The sequence below is a fragment of the Mixophyes fleayi genome, chromosome 5 (genome assembly GCF_038048845.1).
Source record: "Mixophyes fleayi isolate aMixFle1 chromosome 5, aMixFle1.hap1, whole genome shotgun sequence".
Lineage (NCBI taxonomy): Eukaryota > Metazoa > Chordata > Amphibia > Anura > Limnodynastidae > Mixophyes > Mixophyes fleayi.
Window position 1 is genome coordinate 278,941,454 of NC_134406.1, and position 11,949 is coordinate 278,953,402.

An 11,949-nucleotide genomic window follows, 5' to 3' on the forward strand; every position below is an offset into this window, starting at 1 on the left:
ATCACACTGCATTATAACGACAGCACTGCATTGAGTATTATATAACACTGATGTATGAGAGCATTGTATTGAGTATTATATAACATTGCTGTATAATGAGAGCATTGTATTGGGTATTATATAAGATTTTTGTATAAAGAGCACTACATTGAGTATCATATCACACTGCATTATAATGAGAACATGAGTATTATATAACATTGTTGTATAATGAGAGCACTGCATTGAGTATCACATCACACTGCATTATAACGACAGCACTGCATTGAGTATTATATAACACTGATGTATGAGAGCATTGTATTGAGTATTATATAACACTGCTGTATAATGAGAGCACTGCATTGAGTATTATATATCAGTGCTGTATAAAGAGAGCACTGCAATGAGTATCACATCACACTGGTTTATGAGTACTGTACTACCTATAACTGGAGTAAAGAACATAGCACAGTATACTACGTATTCTGCCACACACTGCACTCTTCCTGTATTACATCCTGTATAGTTGTAGGTTGAAGCTTCCTCTCACTGTCGGATGTTTCCACCCCTGGTACCACCCTAACTCCCTATCGTACTGTCCGTTACACTGAGCACCAGCCAGACCAGAAGCAATATGAGAACATGCTTGTATTTTATTTAAATGGATTATTCAAAAGTAGAACAAATAAAACTTTAAGTTTGATAAACGTGGCCACTGAGAGTGACGTACTTGTGTTCTGGCGTAAAGTGATTTGTTAACTAGTTACCAGTAAATCAGTCTCATCTTCTACATATTTATTGGTATTACAGACAATACAGTAATCTGTTTTCAATGTCCTACATATGATGTACAGTTGCCTCTAATCGCTGTATATTACTTGTATATAACTGGACCCCTGAGGACGTCCCCCCACGCACCTGGCCTTGTACTATTCTTGGGGGCTGAGTAGCGTAATGGGTGCAGACTTCAGCTGATGCATGTAAGAAATGACTAGTTATCATCGCACTAGATTGTAAGCTCACAAGCAGCTTTGGTTTCACGTCAGCACTTAATTTATGTACCTTGTTTATCACACTTTTATGTCTGCTTTAATTTTCCCACTGTCCGGTGCTGTAGAACTATGACTGGATGGACTTACTGTGTCACCCAGTCTTTGGATAGGAACCTTAAAGTTTTATCTGTCCCTCCTTCCTACTATCAGTAACCGACTGTTACTGACCACTCGTACTGGGGTCACCTGTCACTCACTGACTGTTACTGACCACTCCTACCGGTGTCACCTGTCACTCACTGACTGCTACTGACCACTCCTACCGGTGTCACCTGTCACTCACTGACTGTTACTGACCACTCCTACCGGTGTCACCTGTCACCAGACACTAACTGACTGTTACTGACCACTCCTGCCGGTGTCACCTGTCACCAGACACTAACTGACTGTTACTGACCACTCCTGTCGGTGTCACCAGACACTCACTGACTGTTACTGACCACTCCTGCCGGTGTCACCTGTCACCAGACACTCACTGACTGTTACTGACCACTCCTACCGGTGTCACCTGTCACTCACTGACTGCTACTGACCACTCCTACCGGTGTCACCTGTCACTCACTGACTGCTACTGACCACTCCTACCGGTGTCACCTGTCACTCACTGACTGTTACTGACCACTCCTGCCGGTGTCACCTGTCACCAGACACTCACTGACTGTTACTGACCACTCCTACCGGTGTCACCTGTCACCAGACACTAACTGACTGTTACTGACCACTCCTGTCGGTGTCACCTGTCACCAGACATTCACTGACTGTTACTGACCACTCCTACAGGTGTCACCTGTCACCAGACACTAACTGACTGTTACTGACCACTCCTACCGGTGTCACCTGTCACCAGACACTAACTGACTGTTACTGACCACTCCTACCGGTGTCACCTGTCACCAGACACTCACTGACTGTTACTGACCACTCCTACAGGTGTCACCTGTCACCAGACACTCACTGACTGTTACTGACCACTCCAGTCGGTGTCACCTGTCACCAGACACTCACTGACTGTTACTGACCACTCCTACCGGTGTCACCTGTCACTCACTGACTGCTACTGACCACTCCTACCGGTGTCACCTGTCACTCACTGACTGTTACTGACCACTCCTACCGGTGTCACCTGTCACTCACTGACTGCTACTGACCACTCCTACCGGTGTCACCTGTCACTCACTGACTGTTACTGACCACTCCTGCCGGTGTCACCTGTCACCAGACACTCACTGACTGTTACTGACCACTCCTACCGGTGTCACCTGTCACCAGACACTAACTGACTGTTACTGACCACTCCTGTCGGTGTCACCTGTCACCAGACATTCACTGACTGTTACTGACCACTCCTACCGGTGTCACCTGTCACCAGACACTAACTGACTGTTACTGACCACTCCTGTCGGTGTCACCTGTCACCAGACATTCACTGACTGTTACTGACCACTCCTGTCGGTGTCACCTGTCACCAGACACTAACTGACTGTTACTGACCACTCCTGTCGGTGTCACCTGTCACCAGACACTCACTGACTGTTACTGACCACTCCTACAGGTGTCATCTGTCACCAGACACTCACTGACTGTAACTGACCACTCCTACCGGTGTCACCTGTCACCAGACATTCACTGACTGTTACTGACCACTCCTACCGGTGTCACCTGTCACCAGACACTCACTGACTGTTACTGACCACTCCTACAGGTGTCACCTGTCACCAGACACTCACTGACTGTTACTGACCACTCCTACCGGTGTCACCTGTCACTCACTGACTGTTACTGACCACTCCTACCGGTGTCACCTGTCACTCACTGACTGTTACTGACCACTCCTGCCGGTGTCACCTGTCACCAGACACTCACTGACTGTTACTGACCACTCCTACCGGTGTCACCTGTCACCAGACACTCACTGACTGTTACTGATCACTCCTACCGGTGATACCTGTCACCAGACACTGACTGTTACTGACCACTCCTACCGGTGTCACCTGTCACCAGACACTGACTGTTACTGACCACTCCTCCCGGTGTCACCTGGCCCCACACTCACTGACTGTTACTGACCACTCCTACTGGTGTCACCTGTCACCAGACACTCACTGACTGTTACTGACCACTCCTACCGGTGTCACCTGTCACCAGACACTCACTGACTGTTACTGATCACTCCTACCGGTGTCACCTGTCACCAGACACTCACTGACTGTTACTGATCACTCCTACCGGTGTCACCTGTCACCAGACACTCACTGACTGTTACTGACCACTCCTACCGGTGTCACCTGTCACCAGACACTCACTGACTGTTACTGACCACTCCTACCGGTGTCACCTGTCACCAGACACTGACTGTTACTCACCACTCCTGCCGGTGTCACCTGTCACCAGACACTCACTGACTGTTACTGATCACTCCTACCGGTGTCACCTGTCACCAGACACTCACTGACTGTTACTGATCACTCCTACCGGTGTCACCTGTCACCAGACACTCACTGACTGTTACTGACCACTCCTTCCGGTGTCACCTGTCACCAGACACTCACTGACTGTTACTGATCACTCCTACCGGTGTCACCTGTCACCAGACACTGACTGTTACTGACCACTCCTACTGGTGTCACCTGTCACTCACTGACTGTTACTGACCACTCCTACCGGTGTCACCTGTCACCAGACACTGACTGTTACTGACCACTCCTACCGGTGTCACCTGTCACCAGACACTGACTGTTACTGACCACTCCTGCCGGTGTCACCTGTCACCAGACACTCACTGACTGTTACTGACCACTCCTACTGGTGTCACCTGTCACCAGACACTCACTGACTGTTACTGACCACTCCTACCGGTGTCACCTGTCACCAGACACTCACTGACTGTAACTGACCACTCCTACCGGTGTCACCTGTCACCAGACACTCACTGACTGTTACTGATCACTCCTACCGGTGTCACCTGTCACCAGACACTCACTGACTGTTACTGATCACTCCTACCGGTGTCACCTGTCACCAGACACTCACTGACTGTTACTGACCACTCCTACCGGTGTCACCTGTCACTCACTGACTGTTACTGACCACTCCTACCGGTGTCACCTGTCACCAGGCACTGACTGTTACTGACCACTTGTACTGGTGTCACCTGTCACCAGACACTCACTGACTGTAACTGACCACTCCTACCGGTGTCACCTGTCACCACTCACTGACTGTTACTGACCACTCCTACCGGTGTCACCTGTCACCAGACACTCACTGACTGTTACTGATCACGCCTACCGGTGTCACCTGTCACCAGACACTCACTGACTGTTACTGATCACTCCTACCGGTGTCACCTGTCACCAGACACTCACTGACTGTTACTGACCACTCCTACCGGTGTCACCTGTCACCAGACACTCACTGACTGTTACTGATCACTCCTACCGGTGTCACCTGTCACCAGACACTGACTGTTACTGACCACTCCTACTGGTGTCACCTGTCACTCACTGACTGTTACTGACCACTCCTACCCGTGTCACCTGTCACCAGACACTGACTGTTACTGACCACTCCTACCGGTGTCACCTGTCACCAGACACTGACTGTTACTGACCACTCCTGCCGGTGTCACCTGTCACCAGACACTCACTGACTGTTACTGACCACTCCTACTGGTGTCACCTGTCACCAGAAACTCACTGACTGTTACTGACCACTCCTACCGGTGTCACCTGTCACCAGACACTCACTGACTGTAACTGACCACTCCTACCGGTGTCACCTGTCACCAGACACTCACTGACTGTTACTGACCACTCCTACCGGTGTCACCTGTCACCAGACACTCACTGACTGTTACTGACCACTCCTACCGGTGTCACCTGTCACTCACTGACTGTTACTGACCACTCCTACCGGTGTCACCTGTCACCAGACACTCACTGACTGTAACTGACCACTCCTACCGGTGTCACCTGTCACCACTCACTGACTGTTACTGACCACTCCTACCGGTGTCACCTGTCACCAGACACTCACTGACTGTTACTGACCACTCCTACAGGTGTCACCTGTCACCAGACACTGACTGTTACTGACCACTCCTACTGGTGTCACCTGTCACTCACTGACTGTTACTGACCACTCCTACCCGTGTCACCTGTCACCAGACACTGACTCTTACTGACCACTCCTACCGGTGTCACCTGTCACCAGACACTGACTGTTACTGACCACTCCTGCCGGTGTCACCTGTCACCAGACACTCACTGACTGTTACTGACCACTCCTACTGGTGTCACCTGTCACCAGAAACTCACTGACTGTTACTGACCACTCCTACCGGTGTCACCTGTCACCAGACACTCACTGACTGTAACTGACCACTCCTACCGGTGTCACCTGTCACCAGACACTCACTGACTGTTACTGACCACTCCTACCGGTGTCACCTGTCACCAGACACTCACTGACTGTTACTGACCACTCCTACAGGTGTCACCTGTCACCAGACACTCACTGACTGTTACTGACCACTCCTACCGGTGTCACCTGTCACTCACTGACTGTTACTGACCACTCCTACCGGTGTCACCTGTCACCAGACACTCACTGACTGTAACTGACCACTCCTACCGGTGTCACCTGTCACCACTCACTGACTGTTACTGACCACTCCTACCGGTGTCACCTGTCACCAGACACTAACTGACTGTTACTGACCACTCCTACCGCTGTCACCTGTCACCAGACACTCACTGACTGTTACTGACCACTCCTACAGGTGTCACCTGTCACCAGACACTCACCGACTGTTACTGACCACTCCTACAGGTGTCACCTGTCACCAGACACTCACCGACTGTTACTGACCACTCCTACAGGTGTCACCTGTCACCAGACACTCACTGACTGTTACTCACCACTCCTACAGGTGTCACCTGTCACCAGACACTCACTGACTGTTACTGATCACTCCTACAGGTGTCACCTGTCACCAGACACTCACTGACTGTTACTGACCACTCCTACTGGTGTCACCTGTCACCAGACACTCAATGACTGTTACTGACCACTCCTACCGGTGTCACCTGTCACCAGACACTGACTGTTACTGATCACTCCTACCGCTGTCACCAGACACTCACTGACTGTTACTGACCACTCCTACAGGTGTCACCTGTCACCAGACACTCACTGACTGTTACTGACCACTCCTACCGCTGTCACCTGTCACCAGACACTCACTGACTGTTACTGACCACTCCTACCGGTGTCACCTGTCACCAGACACTCACTGACTGTTACTGACCACTCCTACCGGTGTCACCTGTCACCAGACACTCACTGACTGTTACTGACCACTCCTACCGGTGTCACCTGTCACCAGACACTCACTGACTGTTACTGACCACTCCTACCGCTGTCACCTGTCACCAGACACTCACTGACTGTTACTGACCACTCCTACCGGTGTCACCTGTCACCAGACACTCACTGACTTACTGACCACTCCTACAGGTGTCACCTGTCACCAGACACTCACTGACTGTTACTGACCACTCCTACCAGTGTCACCTGTCACCAGACACTCACTGACTGTTACTGACCACTCCTACCGGTGTCACCTGTCACCAGACACTCACTGACTGTTACTGACCACTCCTACCGGTGTCACCTGTCACCAGACACTCACTGACTGTTACTGACCGTTCCTACCGGTGTCACCTGTCACCAGACACTCACCGACTGCGAATGCCAACTACGTAATAGTTGTAGGAGGACAGTGCTGCCACCACCAGGCTCCTTCACCGGTACTTGGAACTGCTTCTGTGTAACTGGTATTGTCTGTTACCGGGTTACAGGCAGACCGTTGACACTGAGACGTTGGGTTCAATGTAGGACAACCGGGGAAGAGATTAGAGCTCTTATCTGTTGGTCAGAGGATATACCAGACAATAGGTATCAGGCAAAGTCTTGCAGCAGTGATGTTTTATTGATCAAAGGTCCTTATAAGGACTGTTACATACTATTAGAGGTACTAGTGATCATTCAGAAGTACAGATAGTATATATTGTACATGGACTACAGAGCTCTTTATATAGTTTTAGGCAAATAACCTGGCAGGATCTAATCCAGTACGTGCATCACACCTTTAACACTGTAACTAGCGGCAGGGGGGAGTGTACCCCACCCCCGCCCACGAGCTGCCAGGGAGAGGGGAGGGGGCTCAGCCTCCTCTCCACCCCTGGTGCCACCATCTAGGGCTGAAGATTCATCTTTAAATCTCCGGCCTAAGAATAAACCCAGGGTATGGCTCCCCCAGTAGCCAAATTTAGCTCTAGACCCCAGGGTGCATTATCTTTAGCTCCAGTATGTTTTTTGGCATGACCCCGGTGTCTCCTGGATTCATTTGTCCTGTAATACAGTGGCTGGATCCTGGGAAGGGGCCAGCTACCAGAAAGAACAATGCCAAGTCCAAACTCTGAGCCCTGTGCCCTGACTGTGCTGGGCCCTCTCTCCTGTGCCCGGATGTATCGCCTGAACACCCACTTTCATCATTCCTTTCATACTCTATATTTTTATCATTCCCTAATGCTACAGGATTATCTCAGCACCATCAACAATCTATATCAGCCTAGCATCACCTAGATAAATGGATGGAGATCCTGGAACCTGCTGATTGGGCAACTATTTTAGACAAACTGCAGGCTCTTCTTCTTCCCATCTACATACAACCAATGCACTTAAATTGGTGCCGTTTTGGTCTGATGTCACCTCATTAAATCAGTAACAGAGAGTCAATGCAAGGCAGTGAAAGGTATCAGACACAGGCAGCTCATTCAGTCGGCAATAATCTACTGTTGTCTTGTCCTTCTTGAGAATCAATACAATGGAGGATGCCCAGGAACTGCGCAATGACTGGATCACAGTTAAGCATCTCCTGCACCTTCCTATATACACAAACTACTAAATTTATCCTACTAAATTGAGTCACAAAGGGTCAAGCACTGCCTCAAGCTGTTCCCTGTTGTGGGCAGTCAACTGCTCATTCCACCCCGCTTCTTCTATGCCACCTTCACTTCTGGCATCCGCGAGGGGTCAGGTAGCGGATCACTTTCTGGTTCCAAGTCTTCTGCCTGATCTGCACTTCCACCAGTTAAGCCTGCGCAAGCACCATGAGATTTTCTAACCAATCTCTGAGCTTTAACACATTCTCCACCACAGAGATATCCTGGGTGGGTAGCTCCCCTTCCCAAGACTCCCGGAACAGGGCATTAGGTTCCTGTACTCTGCGGGCATACAGTAATTTGAAAGGGGAAAAACCGGTAGACTCCTACAGCACCTCCCGATAAGCAAACAGGAGGTGTGCTAGGTGGCGTTCACATGCCCCCCCCCCCCCTCGAAGTTACAAATGCCTGCAGCATAAGCTTCAGAGCGCCATTGTACAGCTTGCACAGTCCATTAGTTTAAGTATGGTAGGGGTTGGTACAGAGCTGCCACACTCCACACTGGACCAGGCCACTCATGAACTACATCCTTTGATCAGCTAAGATTTCTATTCTGCCAAATATTCCTAGGAACGCATCCGCTACCTTTTTCGCAGTGACGGCTGACAGAGCCACAGCCTCTGGACACAGGGCAGCATAATCTACCACAGTGATGATGTACCTTTTTGCTGATCAACTGGGCACAGGTAAAAGACCTAAAATGTCCACGGCCACTCACTGGATAGGTTCCCCAACTACTGACAAGGACCTGAGGGAAGTGGAAACATTCTGCTGCCTAAGCCGCTGACACACATCATCCGACACTCCAGGACAGAAAAGCTCTGTGTCAGGCTGGCATAGTTCTATGGGCAGGAGCATCACCACTGCTAGCGGACGTAGTCTTTAAAGAGGCAAAGAGCTGGCTGGTTTCTGAAGATCTAGCAGCTTGAGCATTTTCTTCTGGGTTGGCTGATGCTGTGGTTGCTGGGATGGCTGGTATCTAGCAATTGTGGTTGTTTCCTCTGGGCTGTTATACTGGTGAAGATCCTGAAGACTAGTCAGCAGCTTATCTCCGGGTAATAGAGTTAAGAAACACGGTCACAATTCCACCCCCAACATTGATGCCTAAGACCACATCGGTTAGTCCATCCATGGTGGCAAAATCACACAACTCCTGGCCATCTCCCCAGTCCAGATAGACCCTTCTAGCACTTCCCTTTCAAGTCCATCTGCCCCAGTAACTTTGCAGTGTGACCCTATTTGGACTGGCTTCAGGTTTATCCATGTTTTTGGGGGGCCTTTTGGCCAAACAAGTGGCTCTTGATGCCTAGTCACCATTGATCATTCCAGACTCCAAATTGCTGGCACTGGTGGAAACAGTCTCTACAGGCCTAATAAACAAGTCAGCAGGGCCCCAGGGCTTGGATTAGTAATAATAATGCGCGGTCACAATTCCACCCCCAACATCGTTGCCCACAATCACAACAGTTCGGAGGCCATCCATAACGGCAACATCTTGCAACTCCTGTCCAGATACACCCTGGTCACAGATACTTCCTACTCCAGTCCATCTTCCACGGTAACTTTGGCAGTGCGACCCTACTATACAGCAGCAGGATCAATAAGATGGGGACTCATGACAGTGATTGAGCTCCCTAAATCTTTAAATCTTTCTACCTGCAGGGGTCCTACTTGGACGGCCTGCAGGTTATGCCTCATTTTTTGGGGGTATTTTGGACACACAAGTGACTCTCTCCGCTTAGTCACCTTCAGTCACGCCACACTCCGTTGGGCTGGTAGGGGTGGCCCCAGGACTCAGATTAGGGGCACAAGTCTGGGTTGCTGGGGCTGTGGGGCAGTTCATCCATAGGTGACAGATTTTTCTGCAGTTGTAGCACTTCTTTTCCACATACAATAATGTGGAAATAGAGCTGGCGCTTGCAACTAAATGAATAAACTAAATAATGAATAAATCAGTTATCCCCGCAATTCCGGAGATTCAATGTAACCAAAGTCCGTTTCAAATTCACTTTTCTCCACAGATGTGTATACATCACATCATAGCGTAACATATATCATCAAATTCATTAGAATCAAAACACCAAAATATTCTGGTGCATAATTAACCATACAAAAGCAACACCACGTGAGGGGTTTTATCCCCTTTTGGGTTTAAACTTACAAGATGTAAATCTTGAACCAGTGTAATTCAGAAGTGCTATATAGTTGTCCTCATAGCTGTATGAATCTACTCCTTCTTGTAATCTCCTTATAGTATGTACCCAGAAAAAAGATTTTGCTGATAGTGCATTATCTTTTGTAAAAAACTTTTAATGCACCAATTACATATAAAAACGTGAAAAATATAAAAAAACGTAATGGATCTGAAAAACTGGAAAATTCGGGCTATCCATAATCGGAAAACAACAACACCAGTAAGGCTGGACTCTTACCCCATCTCAGATGGATACACACGTGTAGATAAAACAACTACCCCGAACGACCGGGTTGCCGGCTCGTTTTCTCCACAGCCTATAGAGACTTGGACCGCGTCCAATCCGTCCAGTGTAAGCTCCTTTCCTGGTGCCCGCCCCCTATTGGCAAATAGAGGGCTGCTTCCACCTTGTCCGCGAAGGTATACCAATCCATTTATGATATCACTTCTTTTCCAGCCTGGGCTCTGGTGGTTTCTGATAACTCCCAGGTACAGGGCGGTAAAGTAGCTGGTAAGTGGTGGATACTTGCTTTTGTGGTTGAGTAGAAGAGTGGTGTCTTCCTGATTGTATAGTCCTTCGTGGTTGGCTGGTAAATGGCAATTCTGCCAATCATGTACTGATCCACCAACTGAGCGGCTTCTTCCAAGGTGGCTGGCCTCCTGTCCAGCACCCATTCTTTCAACTCTGGTGCACACAGGTGGTGAAACTGTTCTTGGCACATTTAGTCAATTACCTCATCCATAGTCTGGGCACCAGCTCCACACACCCACTTCCTGGCGGACTCCCACAGAAGGTTGGCAAACTCCTCATGGGTGGCATGGGGGTTCTTGGCTAAGTCCCAGAACCTTTGTTGGTAGGTCTCTGGGGTAATAATGTACCGATGAAGGAGGGCCCTTTTTACTATATCAAAGTCCACACTGAGTACAGCGTGTAGTCTGCAGGTCCTTTCAAATATGCGCAGATCAACATTCCCAAATCTCCTCAAATTTAGGGTAATCCTGATCCCCTAGGGAGCATTTCCTCCCTGAGCTGCACAGCTGTGCCCTTTCATCTTGGCTCTATGCCTAGATGACCTGTGTCCGCTTAGCTTGAGTCACATTGTCCCCTAAGGCCACCAGCTGGATACTTGGCCCTGCACTTATCATAGGACTGAGGGGCTGGCTCTGCCGATACCCTTTGTTGAGAAGAGGACACTGCTTTCTGTCACAGGACAGAGGGGCTGAGTTGAGAAGAGGAAGCTGCTCTCTGGAGGTGTCATAACCCAGGCTCTCAGGTTCTGTCAGTTACCTCTTCTCTGCCTTTCCAAGTTGTCCCTGCGGTCCTCAGGCTCTGCTGGTTAAAGACCTCTATGTAAGATGCTGTCCAGTCTGTCTCCACTCCAGAGATCCCTCCAGAATCAGAGTTTGGGTGCGGCCATCTTGGATTCAGTCACATGATTCCTCTTAGCCAATCAGTTGATAACAGCCTCCATTTCAGATTCCCTCCAAAACCAGTCCATGGAAGCTGCCATCTTGGATATAGTCACCTGATCCATCTCAGCAATTCAGAGTGCTGCTTCTGCCCAGCTGACTGCAGTCTCCAATCAGGAATCAACAACAACTATAAAAAGGACTTCCTGGAGCCCTTACCCGTTGCCAGTACAACGTTGTATTTCAGGAGCCAACCTGGTTCCCAGCAGTTTGCAGTCTCACTATCTTGCTACAGTCTTGCTAC

The 11,949-nt window shown here is 49.4% G+C and overlaps 1 long non-coding RNA gene across 1 annotated transcript; it reads left to right on the forward strand.

The window, feature by feature from the left end:
• On the forward strand, positions 1–689 carry LOC142157924 (uncharacterized). Its single transcript, XR_012692699.1, has 2 exons — positions 1–106; positions 181–689. It is a non-coding gene; the product is annotated as an uncharacterized LOC142157924 (long non-coding RNA).
• Positions 690–11,949: the final 11,260 nt, after the last annotated feature.